Source organism: Podarcis vaucheri (assembly GCF_965113315.1).
Source record: "Podarcis vaucheri genome assembly, chromosome: 7".
Taxonomy (NCBI): Eukaryota; Metazoa; Chordata; class Lepidosauria; order Squamata; family Lacertidae; genus Podarcis; species Podarcis vaucheri.
The window spans coordinates 69,161,664-69,173,449 of NC_138765.1; positions in this window are offsets into that span (position 1 = coordinate 69,161,664).

An 11,786-nucleotide genomic window follows, 5' to 3' on the forward strand; every position below is an offset into this window, starting at 1 on the left:
TGGGCTCAATTGAGAACCAGCAAAGACACTGGGATCCTTATCAGGGCTGCTGCTGCTGCTACCACCAAGGCAGGTATCCCCCATCCCAGGCTGGGGCCCTTCACTTTTTTGGTACCTAGATGCAGGACTTCACTTAATTTATCTCTGCTGTATGGCACCTTTTCGATGTTGCTCCAGCCTGCTCACCTGATAGGAGCTGTGTGGCACCTCCAAATGTCAGAAGCATCCCCCTCTACAGCACCAGCCAAAAGCTTGATTAACTATGAACCCCCTAATCTGGGATCCCCCTCAAAACAGGTGCCAAAGTTTTGCAATCATTTTGCAGCTGTTTCAGCAAAGAGTCCATGTTTTGCAGCACCCCACAGATGGAGTAATTGATGCATCAAAACAGGGTTTGTCGTTAATGCCCCCAAACCCAACGTTGTCCGATTCGCTCCAAACTGGCACCAAACTCTGGAAAAGTTTTGCGGTATTTTGCAGCAAAAAAATTCCGTGTTTTGCAGCGCCCCACAAACAAAGCAATAAGCACTCAAAGCTGGGGATCACAGGGTAACCCAAAAACTAAATGTCATCCAATTCACTCCAAACTGATGCCAAACTTTGGGGAAAGTTTTGCAGCAGCGTTTTGCAGCAAAACCCCCACAAACGGAGCAATAGACAATCAAAATGAGGGTCATGGGTATTACCCAAAAACCCAACGTCGTCTGATTCTCTCCAAACCAGCACCAAAGATTTTAATCAACAGGACCTGAACGAATTACAGAAGCTTGCCAACATACCCAAGAATGATTGGTAACAGTTAATATTTATAAATATAAACATCTATAAAACCTGCAATCAGAATAATTCAACCAAATAACCAAAACCAATGTGATGCCGTTTTTTTTTGGGGGGGGGTCTCTGTGGAACACGTTTTTTTGGCCACGAAAGGCTTCTGCAGGGCATTCCTCAAGGTTTAGCGCCGTTTAGGGGTGAGTTGGATGGTGATGGTTTTGGGGGGATGCTTTGACCCCCGCAAATTATGTTGGCAAAGAAAACGTTTCGGGGGTCTCTGTGAAATGATGTTTATTGGCTGCAAAAGGCTTTTGTAGGGCTTGTACTGATGTTTGGCACCATTTTGGAGTGAAATGAGTGACGGCTTCCCCCCCCTTTTTTTAAACTGTGATTCCGTGGGTTAGGGTGTCGAGGACATTGTGTTGGTGGTCTCTGCAGAACACGGTATTTTAGCTGCAAAAGGCTTCTCTGGGCTGTTTCCCAAGGTTTCACCCCGTTTGAACTGGATTCATCTACAATTGGGTGCCCGATGCCATATTGAATTAATATGGTGGACCAAACTTCTTCTTGTTGTTTAGTCGTTTAGTCGTGTCCGACTCTTCGTGACCCCATGGACCATAGCACGTCTTCCACTGCCTCCCGCAGCTTGGTCAAACTGATATTTGTGTCTTCGAGAACACTGTCCAACCATCTCGTCCTCTGTCATCCCCTTCTCCTTGTGCCCTCAATCTTTCCCAACATCAGGGTCTTTTCCAGGGAGTCTTCTCTTCTCATGAGGTGGCCAAACTATTGGAGCCTCAGCTTCACGATCTATCCTTCCAGTGAGCACTCAGGGCTGATTTCCTTCAGAATGGATAGGTTTGATCTTCTTGCAGTCCATGGGACTCTCAAGAGTCTCCTCCAACACCATAATTCAAAAGCATCAATTCTTCGGCGATCAGCCTTCTTTATGGTCCAGCTCTCACTTCCATACATCACTACTGCGAAAACCATGGCTTTAACTATGCGGACCTTTGTTGGCAAGGTGATGTCTCTGCTTTTTAAGATGCTGTCTAGGTTTGCCATCGCCTTTCTCCCAAGGAGCAGGCGTCTTTTAATTTCATGGCTGCTGCAACCATCTGCAGTGATCATGGAGCCCAAGAAAGTAAAATCTCTCACTACCAAACTAACCCTAGTTAAATATTCGCTCCCACTCCACCAATTAATTTGGGGCTGGATCAGGTGCTCCCTGGGTCAGGTCAGAGCTGTAGGTTCACACAGCCCTAAAATTAACAAATAACACGATCCATTTTAAAATCACAGTATTTTTTAGGCTTCCTCGACTTCCAGGGCTGCACTAGAAAGTTCCTGCTGTACAATTAACAAAATCATATATAAAATGTATTATTACTGTGTATAAAATATAAGATATAGTATTATATTGAATGTAATAAAAGAATGTAATAGTGTAACTGCAGCCTCTTTTCCTACCCATTGCTGTCACCTGGTGGCATAATAGTATAAATGCAGCCTCTTTCTGTGGACTCCTGCCATCTGGTGGTATAGAAGTACTGTAAAGGGTCCACTGACCGTTAAGTCCAGTCACGGACGACTCTGGGATTGTGGTGCTCATCTCGCTTTACTGGCCGAGGGAGCCAACGTTTGTCCGCAGACAGCTCCTGGGTCATGTGGCATGACTAAGCCGCTTCTGGCGAAACCAGAGCAGCACGCAGAAACGCGTTTACCTTCCCGCCGGAGTGGTACCTATTTATCTACTTGCACTTTGACATGCTTTCGAACTGCTAGGTTGGCAGGAGCAGGGACTGAGCAACTGGAGCTAACCCGTCGTGGGGATTCAAACCGCCAACCTTCTGATTGGCACGCCCTAGGCTTAAACCACAGCGCCACCCGCACCCCAGTATAGCTGGAACCTATTTAAAGCCACTGTTTGAACTGTTTAGGCTCATAGGTTGGCAGTGCTGCTTGATCTGGTCCTCCTGTTGTAGTTGTAGGTGGCATCAGTGGCAAGGGGCACCTTTTCCCATCATGAGCTATGACTTGCCCTGACCAAATTGGACCATGACATCATATTGCATGTCCTAGTGACCCCGAGATTAGACCAGTGTTTCCCAACCTTTTCCTGACTGTTGCCCCCTTCCGACCTTGTCTCCTTCCATGATTGTAGTTGGGGGGGGCAAGGGGGCAGCTGCAACATATTTTAAAGATGAAATGAAATAATAACATAAAATAAAATCTGTTCCCTTTGCTTGAAATCACTAGAGCCCTGTAAATATGACTTTTGAGATACAGTCGGTCTCTAAATTTGTGGCTTTTGTAACAGAGAGTTAATGCCTGGAACAAGAGCTCCCCCTGGAGGCGGGGAAGATAGGATTGTGTGTCTAGGAACTTTCTACCACAGTGTTTCCCAACCGGTGTTCCGTGGCACACTAGTGTGCCGCGAGACGTTGCCTGGTGTGCCGTGGGAGGGAGTCGGGCGGCGAGGGGCGGGGCGGCGACGGCGAGGAGCGAGCTCCCTCCCACATCCCATCGCCGCTCTGCCGCACGCTAGCTCTTGACTGCTCTTGCCGCACGCTAGCTCTTGACTGCTCTTGCCGCTCTTGCCGCACGGCTAGGCTAGACCGGCCTACTGGGCTGTCGCAGGCGGAAGGCCTGCGCATGCGCGAGGTTTTCGCGCCTTCGGGATTCCCTTCACGCCTTCCTCCTCCCGGGGCCTTGAGAGCGCGGGAAGCGGCAGCGCGAGACCGGCGTTGAGCCTGGCAGGTATTGCGCTTGCCAAGGCAGTCATTTGGGAAATGAAAACTTGCAAAGCAAGCAACCAGTTCAATCTGAGGTACGTGTATGCTTAATATCCTGTATCTGAAACCTGTTCTGCCCCCTCCCCCACACTTGGTGCCATTTTGCAGACTGTCTACTGAAACGTCATACTTTTCTCAGCTTAAATGTTAATAAGGCCTCATCTACACATGCAGCAGAGTAAGTTGACCCAGAATAGTACCAATTCAGATGGCAGATGGGAGAATGACAGTGCTGAATGCTTTCCCATGTAGAACAGTCCCTGCAAATAAAAACCTAGCATATTTGGAAGAGGGATGCTAGCCTAACCATTACCTTCTATGCTGTTACTATTTTTTTTATTTTTTTTTACATAAGTAAAAAGTGACCTTTCCCCATCTGGCATGGTGGTGTGCCTCGAGATTTTTTTCATGAAACAAGTGTGCCTTTGCCCAAAAAAGGTTGGGAAACACTGTTCTACCATATGTGGTGGATATGTAGGAGAATACAGGTATTCTGGGAGAGTATCCATGCAGAACTGCAAAAAATGCTAAAGATCTCTTTCATTAAAAAACCAGAGACCTACCACCTGGGAATAACAGATTTGGATATTCCGCAAAAGAGGAAGGCTATCTTTTTAAATGCGACGGCGGCAGCAAGATTTCTGATCGTGGCAAAATGGAAGAGTAATGAAATCCCCTCTATACAAGCTTGGATCCAAAATCTGACAGAATATGCCGAATTAGATGGTCTATCAGAAAAAGTAAAGAATAAATCAAAACAGGAATTTGTTTCAAAATGGGAGGTTTTCAAAGAATATCTGAAAAATAAATATAGTAGTTTAAATTCTGTTGCAGCATTCGAGGAACTTCAGTAATAGTTGCAAGGTAGATATAAGAAATCAGATATATTAAGAAAAAGTTTAATTATGATAAAAGTGTGTATTGGCAATAAGTAATATGAAATCGAAATATGGAATAGATGGGGAGGTTGGGTCTTTAGTGTTAAGACCAATATATGTTTTATTGTTTGCTAAGAAAATTATGTGTCTATGGTTATTCCTGTGTGTAATTTGGTATTTGTGCTTTTTTCATTTTTCTTGCTGTATCAATAAAAATCTTTTTTTATTATTATTTTAAAAAAGGGATTTTGCGTCTAGGTCTGGGTACAACCTGCTGAAGTGAGGCTCAATATTCAGACCTCAATATTCCTTGTCTTGCCCAGCTTGCTCTTTGTCAACAGCCCAAACTACTGTATTTTTCACTCTATAAGACGCACCTAGTTTTTGGAGGAGGAAAACAAGAAAAAAAAAATCTGAATCTCAGAAGCCAGAACAGCAAGAGGGATCGCTGTGCAGTGAAAGCAGCGATCCCTCTTGCTGTTCTGGCTTCTGGGATAGCTGCGCAGCCTGCATTCGCTCCATAAGACGCACACACATTTCCCCTTACTTTTTAGGAGGGAAAAAGTGAGTCTTATAGAGCAAAAAATACGGTATTTTCTAACTGGCTTTTTCCTTTGACTGCCCTCACTTCCAAGCCTTCCCTGCCCTTATGAGAAGAGGAAGGGGAGGAGGAGAAGCACCACTCATCAAAATCATTAAACTTAAGGAGCACCGTCTATCGCACAACCACCTACTCACAAATTCCTCACCGTTCCCAAAGAACCTCCCAGGATCTCATTAATTTGCAATTATCTCGGGATGTGCTTGGAACTGAAACACTCCCAAAGTGTAGGCAGCCCAGGTACGTCATGCCAGCCTCATTCCTGGGCTGGAGGAAACAACGAAAGCCTTTGCCAATCATTTATATCAAGGTGCTTCTCGGAAGCACCGAAAAGCCAGTGTGGTGTAGTGGTTAGAGTGCCGGACTAGGACCGGGGAGAGCAGGATTCGAATCCCCACTTGGCCATGAAGTTCACTGGGTGTGACCTTGGGGCAATCGCTGCCTTTCAACCTAACCTACCTATCGGGATTAATTGAGGAGGAGACACATGTATGCCACCTCAAGCTCCTTGGAGGAGGGATATGAATGCAGTAAATAAATAAAAACATTGTCCACATTATGGGGGGAAGAAAAGCTGGTGGACCAATGGGCAAAATGAATGAATGAGTACAGTGGTACCTCGGGTTAAGTACTTAATTTGTTCCGGAGGTCCGTTCTCAACCTGAAACTGTTCTTAACCTGAAGCACCACTTTAGCTAATGGGGCCTCCTGCTGCTGCCGCGCCGCCAGAGCACAATTTCTGTTCTCATCCTGAAGCAAAGTTCTTAACCTGAAGCACTATTTCTGGCTTAGTGGCGTGTGTAACCTGAAACGTATGTAACCTGAGGTACCACTGTAATAGAAAGCATGCATTTTGCTTTCACACCAAGCCTGAAGGGACAGTTCTGAAGATTCACACATGCCAGCTCTCAAATTCAATCGAGGGGAGAATTTTGAGGAGCTGTTGTTCAAGGGGCTCAGATTTTGTCTCTCCGACTGAAAAAATAATTATTGATCTGGTGGCCCAGGACAAGTGGGGACATGCAAGAAGGCCTAGATTGGAAGAAATTCAGAGGTCTGGAGAACCGCTAAGTCATGGGAGTCTGCTGTAAGACTGTGGGGAACAGCAATGCTCTCCACCCTCTGAAGCTGGACAGAGGAGGTTCGTGATGGCAGCAGGAGACATGTCCTTGGTGTTCCCCGTGATGATGAGGCCAAAAGGCGGAGGGTGTCCTGGGGGCAGCTTGGGGGTGGCTTTGGACCCCCCAAATCTTAAGCACCTTCCTCAACCAGGTATGCCAATCAAAGGATCACAGCAGTCCTGATGGATGCAACCCAATGTCACCATCCCAAACCAAACAAAATCAGTTTAGTTTTTCGGATTAGCCCTCATCAAATCATGTGATTACACAGAACCATCTTTTCAATGGCTTTCCTTATTAAGACTTTGACTAATTTCCCTGTTAATTAAATCATGGGTCATCTTGATCCAACTCCCTGCGAAGCAGGAATCTCAGCTGAAGCATTCATGACAGAGGGCCAGTATGTCTCCAATATCATCTGTCTACAAAAAAACTCAAAATTAATCACCCGTGTGATGTGGAAAATATGAAAACAATGAGAAGAGGCAGGACTGAAGATTTGGAGATATACTTCAGAGGTCCAGACTATGGGGAGCCTGGAAAAATTAATAATAATTACAATTCGGTCTTTTTTTTATTTTAGTTTTTTGTTTTTAATTGGATTGTGATGTGGACATGTTGATTGGCTGTTTTTATTGGAAAATCAAGAAAAACGATTAAAAAAAATTAATTACGCTTGTGGTCCCTTCCAACTCTGCAATACTAGCTGTGTGTGTGTGTGTGTGTGTGTGTGTGTCAGGGGGATAAGCCCATACTCTACCTCTACCCTTCCTCTGCCAGCCACCATGAGCTTGGCAGGGCCGCAGCCGTGGTGGCCCCTCTGCCACAGCCTCACTCCTCTTCCAATCTTTGCAGGAGCGCTCTGCTCAGATGCTCAAAGATGCTGCCTCTTGATTCTCGGAGCTTGCGTCACTGCTTAACCACATCACATTTGACTGGCAGTGATTTATGGTGGGTTGTCCACCCCAGGAAGAACAGGACCCAAGGAATGCCATTGCGGGCGGAGTCCAAACTGTCTCCTCCCTTTTCATTCCTGAAGTTGTGTGTCCTCGGCTGCCTTATTAAGGGGATTGCTGCCTCCTTCGCACATCAGGGCAAAGCTTGATTGTGTTCGCAGATAACAGAGCACGGTTGTATAAGGAACTTGCCACACGTAGTTCAGGGAAGGGGGTGGGGTGAGCAGCAAATTCTTTGCCCGTGGAAATTGGCACATGGGCAGGGGTTGTGCAAGGCCCAAATTACCCTGCAGGACGGGGTAGAAGGGAACAGCCGCCTTTCCCCAGACAAGGTCAGCCGCTGAATTCATCACAGCGATGTTTATTACAGGTTAAAAAGTATGCTTGCCTCTGCCTGAGAAGCTTGCATTTCCAAAGCAAGCAGTGATCACAGGAATGACCTGCATTGGCGGGGATACCCGCCCACCCAGTGCTTCCACATCCCTGGCAAGAAAGACAGTCTTGCATAGTGGTTAGACTAGTGCTGGAGACCAGGGTTCAAATCCCCATGAAGCACACCGGGTGGTCTTGGAGGCCAGCCACTGCCTCTCAGGCTTATCCACCGTATTTTTTGCTCTATAAGACGCACCCGACTATAAGACGCACCTAGTTTTGAGAGGAGGAAAACAAGAAAAAAAAAATATTCTGAATCAAATGTTGTACTAAACTATTTAATAAACAACCCGAAGGGTTTCATCAGGATACCCTGAACCTTGAAGATACTTATATCACACACATCCAAGGAAGCTGTTAGGTAGGAGATCAGGACAGACAAAAGGAAGAACTTTGCACAATGTATGGTTAAAAGACAGAACTTGCTAGAAGACTGAACGACAGCTACCAGCTTGGGTGACTTCAAAAGGGGATTAGACAGATTCCTGCAGGATAAGGCTATCAATGGCTACCAGTCATTATCACTATATGGTACCTGCAGGATTAGAGGCAGCATGCCTCTGGATACCATGTGCTGGTGAACATGAATGGGAAAGTGCTATGATGCTCATGTGTTGCATGTGGGCTTCTCACAGGCACCACTGTGTGACAAGAGAGCAGGACTAGGTGGGCCTTCCGTCTGATCCAGCAGGATTTTTCTTACGTTCATCTGACTGCCCACCTTCACCTGCATAGCAGGGAAGTTCAAATGCATCACATGGCTCAGTGACTGGCTCAAGAATGGCTCAAGACTGACTGAAGAGGAAAAACAAGAATAATGTTCTCCTGTCTGTTTGTCAAGTTGCTCAGGGGGCTAAACAAGGGCTATCACACAACAACCTAGTGCGGTTAAGGTGGCCCTCTCTGCACAGTACCTCTCCAGCAAAGCAGGAGGAGAAACAGAAGGGGCTCCGTTTCTCCTCCCGTTTCGCTAAAGGGGCTCTGGGCAGCTCTCCCTCTCCGCGCAGCACCATTCGCTCCATAAGACGCACACACATTTCCCCTTACTTTTTAGGAAGAAAAAAGTGTGTCTTATGGAGCAAAAAGTACGGTACTTTGCAGTGTTGCGGTGAGGATAAATGGAGAGGTGGAGAATTACCTTCAGGACCTTGAGCTCCTTGGAGGAATGGCGGGATGGAAATGAATTGAAGAAATAAAGAGAGGAGCCTCTTAGCAAAGCAGGTGTCTCAGTGGTTGTGCCAAGTGAAAAGGTCTGGCTCCCTCCCTCTGCTTGCTTCCCTACAGTTCCTTAGAAGCAGGGCATATAACGCAGCCTCCAAGACTATTCAAATATGCCATTTGGAGTCCACTGTGGTGCAAAAGAGGGGCATTTCACCAGTGTTGGTGCAGCCATGGCTGTTATGCACTGAAGTTCTCATCCTGGGCCAGCAGGGGGATACTGTAGATAGCTTTCACTCAGTTCCACATATGCAAATAAGGAATTGAAAGTGACATTCAGTGATTGGATAGTTACAGAAAGTTGTTACTGTTGCGTTGTAGTGGAGCTTATATAAGCAGGCTGGCTGAACCCTTCAGTTCTGTTCTGTTCTGGCCTGTGGATAAACAAGAGCTGTCTGAAGAATCGCTGTGTCGTCTATTATGTTCACCCACAACTTAACAATGGCGCTGTACCAAGCTTAGCCTGTAACTAACCCTCACCCTTTCCTCTTCCATTTAGGGCACAGCCCACCTGTTGAGAGGGAATTGCAGCAAGGACAGGGAGAGCAAATATCTAGAACGATTAAATCAGGCTTCCTCACAATTGCTGTTACTGAATGTGTGGACAGACAAGTCTGGCACTCTAGGATCTCAATAACCCTAGAAAAAATCTGCATTTGGCAGGGTGGTAGAACAACTTACGAACTTTACCTATTGCCAAATAAAACTACACAGCAACTGCGAGTTTCCAGGGGTTTTTCAGGGATTATTTCCTGTGCTTCAGACCTAGATGCTCAGCATTCACCCTCCACGCCACCTCTGGGAATATGGATGTGCTGGTTTATATTGGCGTCATTACCTTTTCCTTCTCTTCTTGTTTATTGCTTGTTTGCTTTGTATGACGTAATTTTAACCTTTTGCTATTGCACTTTGGGGTTGTTTATAGCATCAATAAAAGAAGGAGAATGGGAGCAGCAGAAAGATGGAAGTATCGCTGGTGAGGGTTACAGCTCAAGGCATCTCCAGAAGTGGTGAGGCTTGTCGCATGGGAAACTGGTGCCCACCTCATGGCCTGGAACTTTTAAGAAAGGTGACTTCCTACAAGGTAAAAGGTATGGTAAAGGACCCCTGGACGGTTAAGTCCAGTCAAAGGTGACTATGGGGTTGCAACACTCATCTCCCCTTCAGGCTAAGGGAGCTGGCGTTTGTCCACAGACAGCTTTCCGGGTCATGTGGCCAGCAGGACTAAACTTCTTCTGGCACAACGGAACACTGTGATGGAAACCAGAGCGCACGGAAACGCTGTTTACCTTCCCGCCACAGTGGTACCTATTTATCTACTTGCACTGGTGTGCTTTGGAACTGCTAGGTTCCGAAGCAGAGATGGCCTACAGATGGTCTCCTCCTCTCTTTGGAGAATCTGGATTAGGACCACCGCTCTGGTTGTGCACTAGACAGGTTTCACTTGCAGATTTCGTAAAAAAAGAAAGAAAAGGAAAGCTCAAACTTTACAGAGACAACCTAAGTTTGCACCCTTCTCTTCTCCAAAGGAAAGCAACCTCAGGTAAGCACTGCACTGAGGAAGAGGAGAAAGACATTGATAGGATCATTCTCTCGTATTGCAGAATGGGGTGGGGGGTGCACAAATATGGCAGGGGGAGGGACAAGGCAAGGTGTGTGCTACTCCTGAGTCTCTGCACCACTTCCCCTCTCATATAAATGAATGCCTGTCAAGGAGAATATCCCAGCCTCCATTTCTCAGAAGGCAGAAGGCCTGTCCACGGGAATTTGGCCCAATTTCCCCCACATTGATGCTGAAGATCAAATCCTGCTCATGGTCGACTGCTGCTTCTGGGTGCCTTAGGACCAACTGGCCAGTGGTTCTGAGGAGAGGGCCTGGAGGCAAATCAAAGACAGAACAACCCATCTGCTGCTGGGGTTTTCAGGACCTTAAAGCAGCAAGATTTGGCAGAGTTTGCCTGCAGAGCCAGCCCACTGAGGGCATCTCCTTAGCACCCACCCACAGAAAGCTCTCCTCTCTAACAGGGAGGCCTCCTTCAGACCTCCTGGCGAGCACCTCTGCCTCCCACCTCCTTCCTGAGGCAGCGCCAAGCCCTCGCTGTTGAGTATCTGAGTAAGTGATCAAGAAGCTATTTGCACAAGCGAGACAGGAGGCCTGACAAGTCACATCCTGCACTGCAGCAGCAGGAGGAGGAGCAGGACGAGCCTCCTTGGCTCACCGGTTATGGCAGTGCTGCTGCAGCATCAGGCAGGAAGGGGAGGGCGAGGCAGAGAGACGGTGGCCAAAATCGGGCACCACAGCAACCTGCTAGGACAGGGGAGGTTAGCCTTCTTCTGCCCATGGGCTGGTGCATCTGTGGCTCTGCCCTCAACCTGCAAATCTCAACCTCTACATACAAAAACCCAGATATTAGCCCACCAGAGCAGGGAAACCTGGGTCTCCAGCAGTTTTTGGACTACCGTTTCCATCATCCCTGACCACTAGCTAGGGATGATGGGAGTTGTAGTCCAACAAGAGCTGGAGACCCAAGTTTGGGAAATCCTGCACCAGAGCCAAGGGGGAAAACACAAACTTAGAATTAAATAATTCTAAGCCCATTATTTATTTTTTTGAGTACCAGAACCAGGCACAGCTCAGAGCATCCTTCCACACAACACACATTTCTGACCATCAACTCCCGATTTTCCTATCAATTCCACCAGCCCAACTGTGTGGTTTTTGGTATTGCCATTATTAAATGCTTGGGAGTTGGATCTACAGCACATAGTCTTTTGCCCACCTTGCTCTGGCACCATTTAAATTGTCTGTGGCCTTCCCTCAAGAGACACTGATAACTGAAGGCAGCTGCTGAGCAGAGATCTCATCAGTCCTGCAAGGGGAGTCAGCCCTAACTATGTGGAGATGCAGCTAGCAGTGGTTCTCAACCTGTGGGTCCCCAGATGTTGTTGGACTACAACTCCCATCATCCCTGAGCTCTGGCCTTGCTAGCTAGGGGTGATGGGAGTTGTAG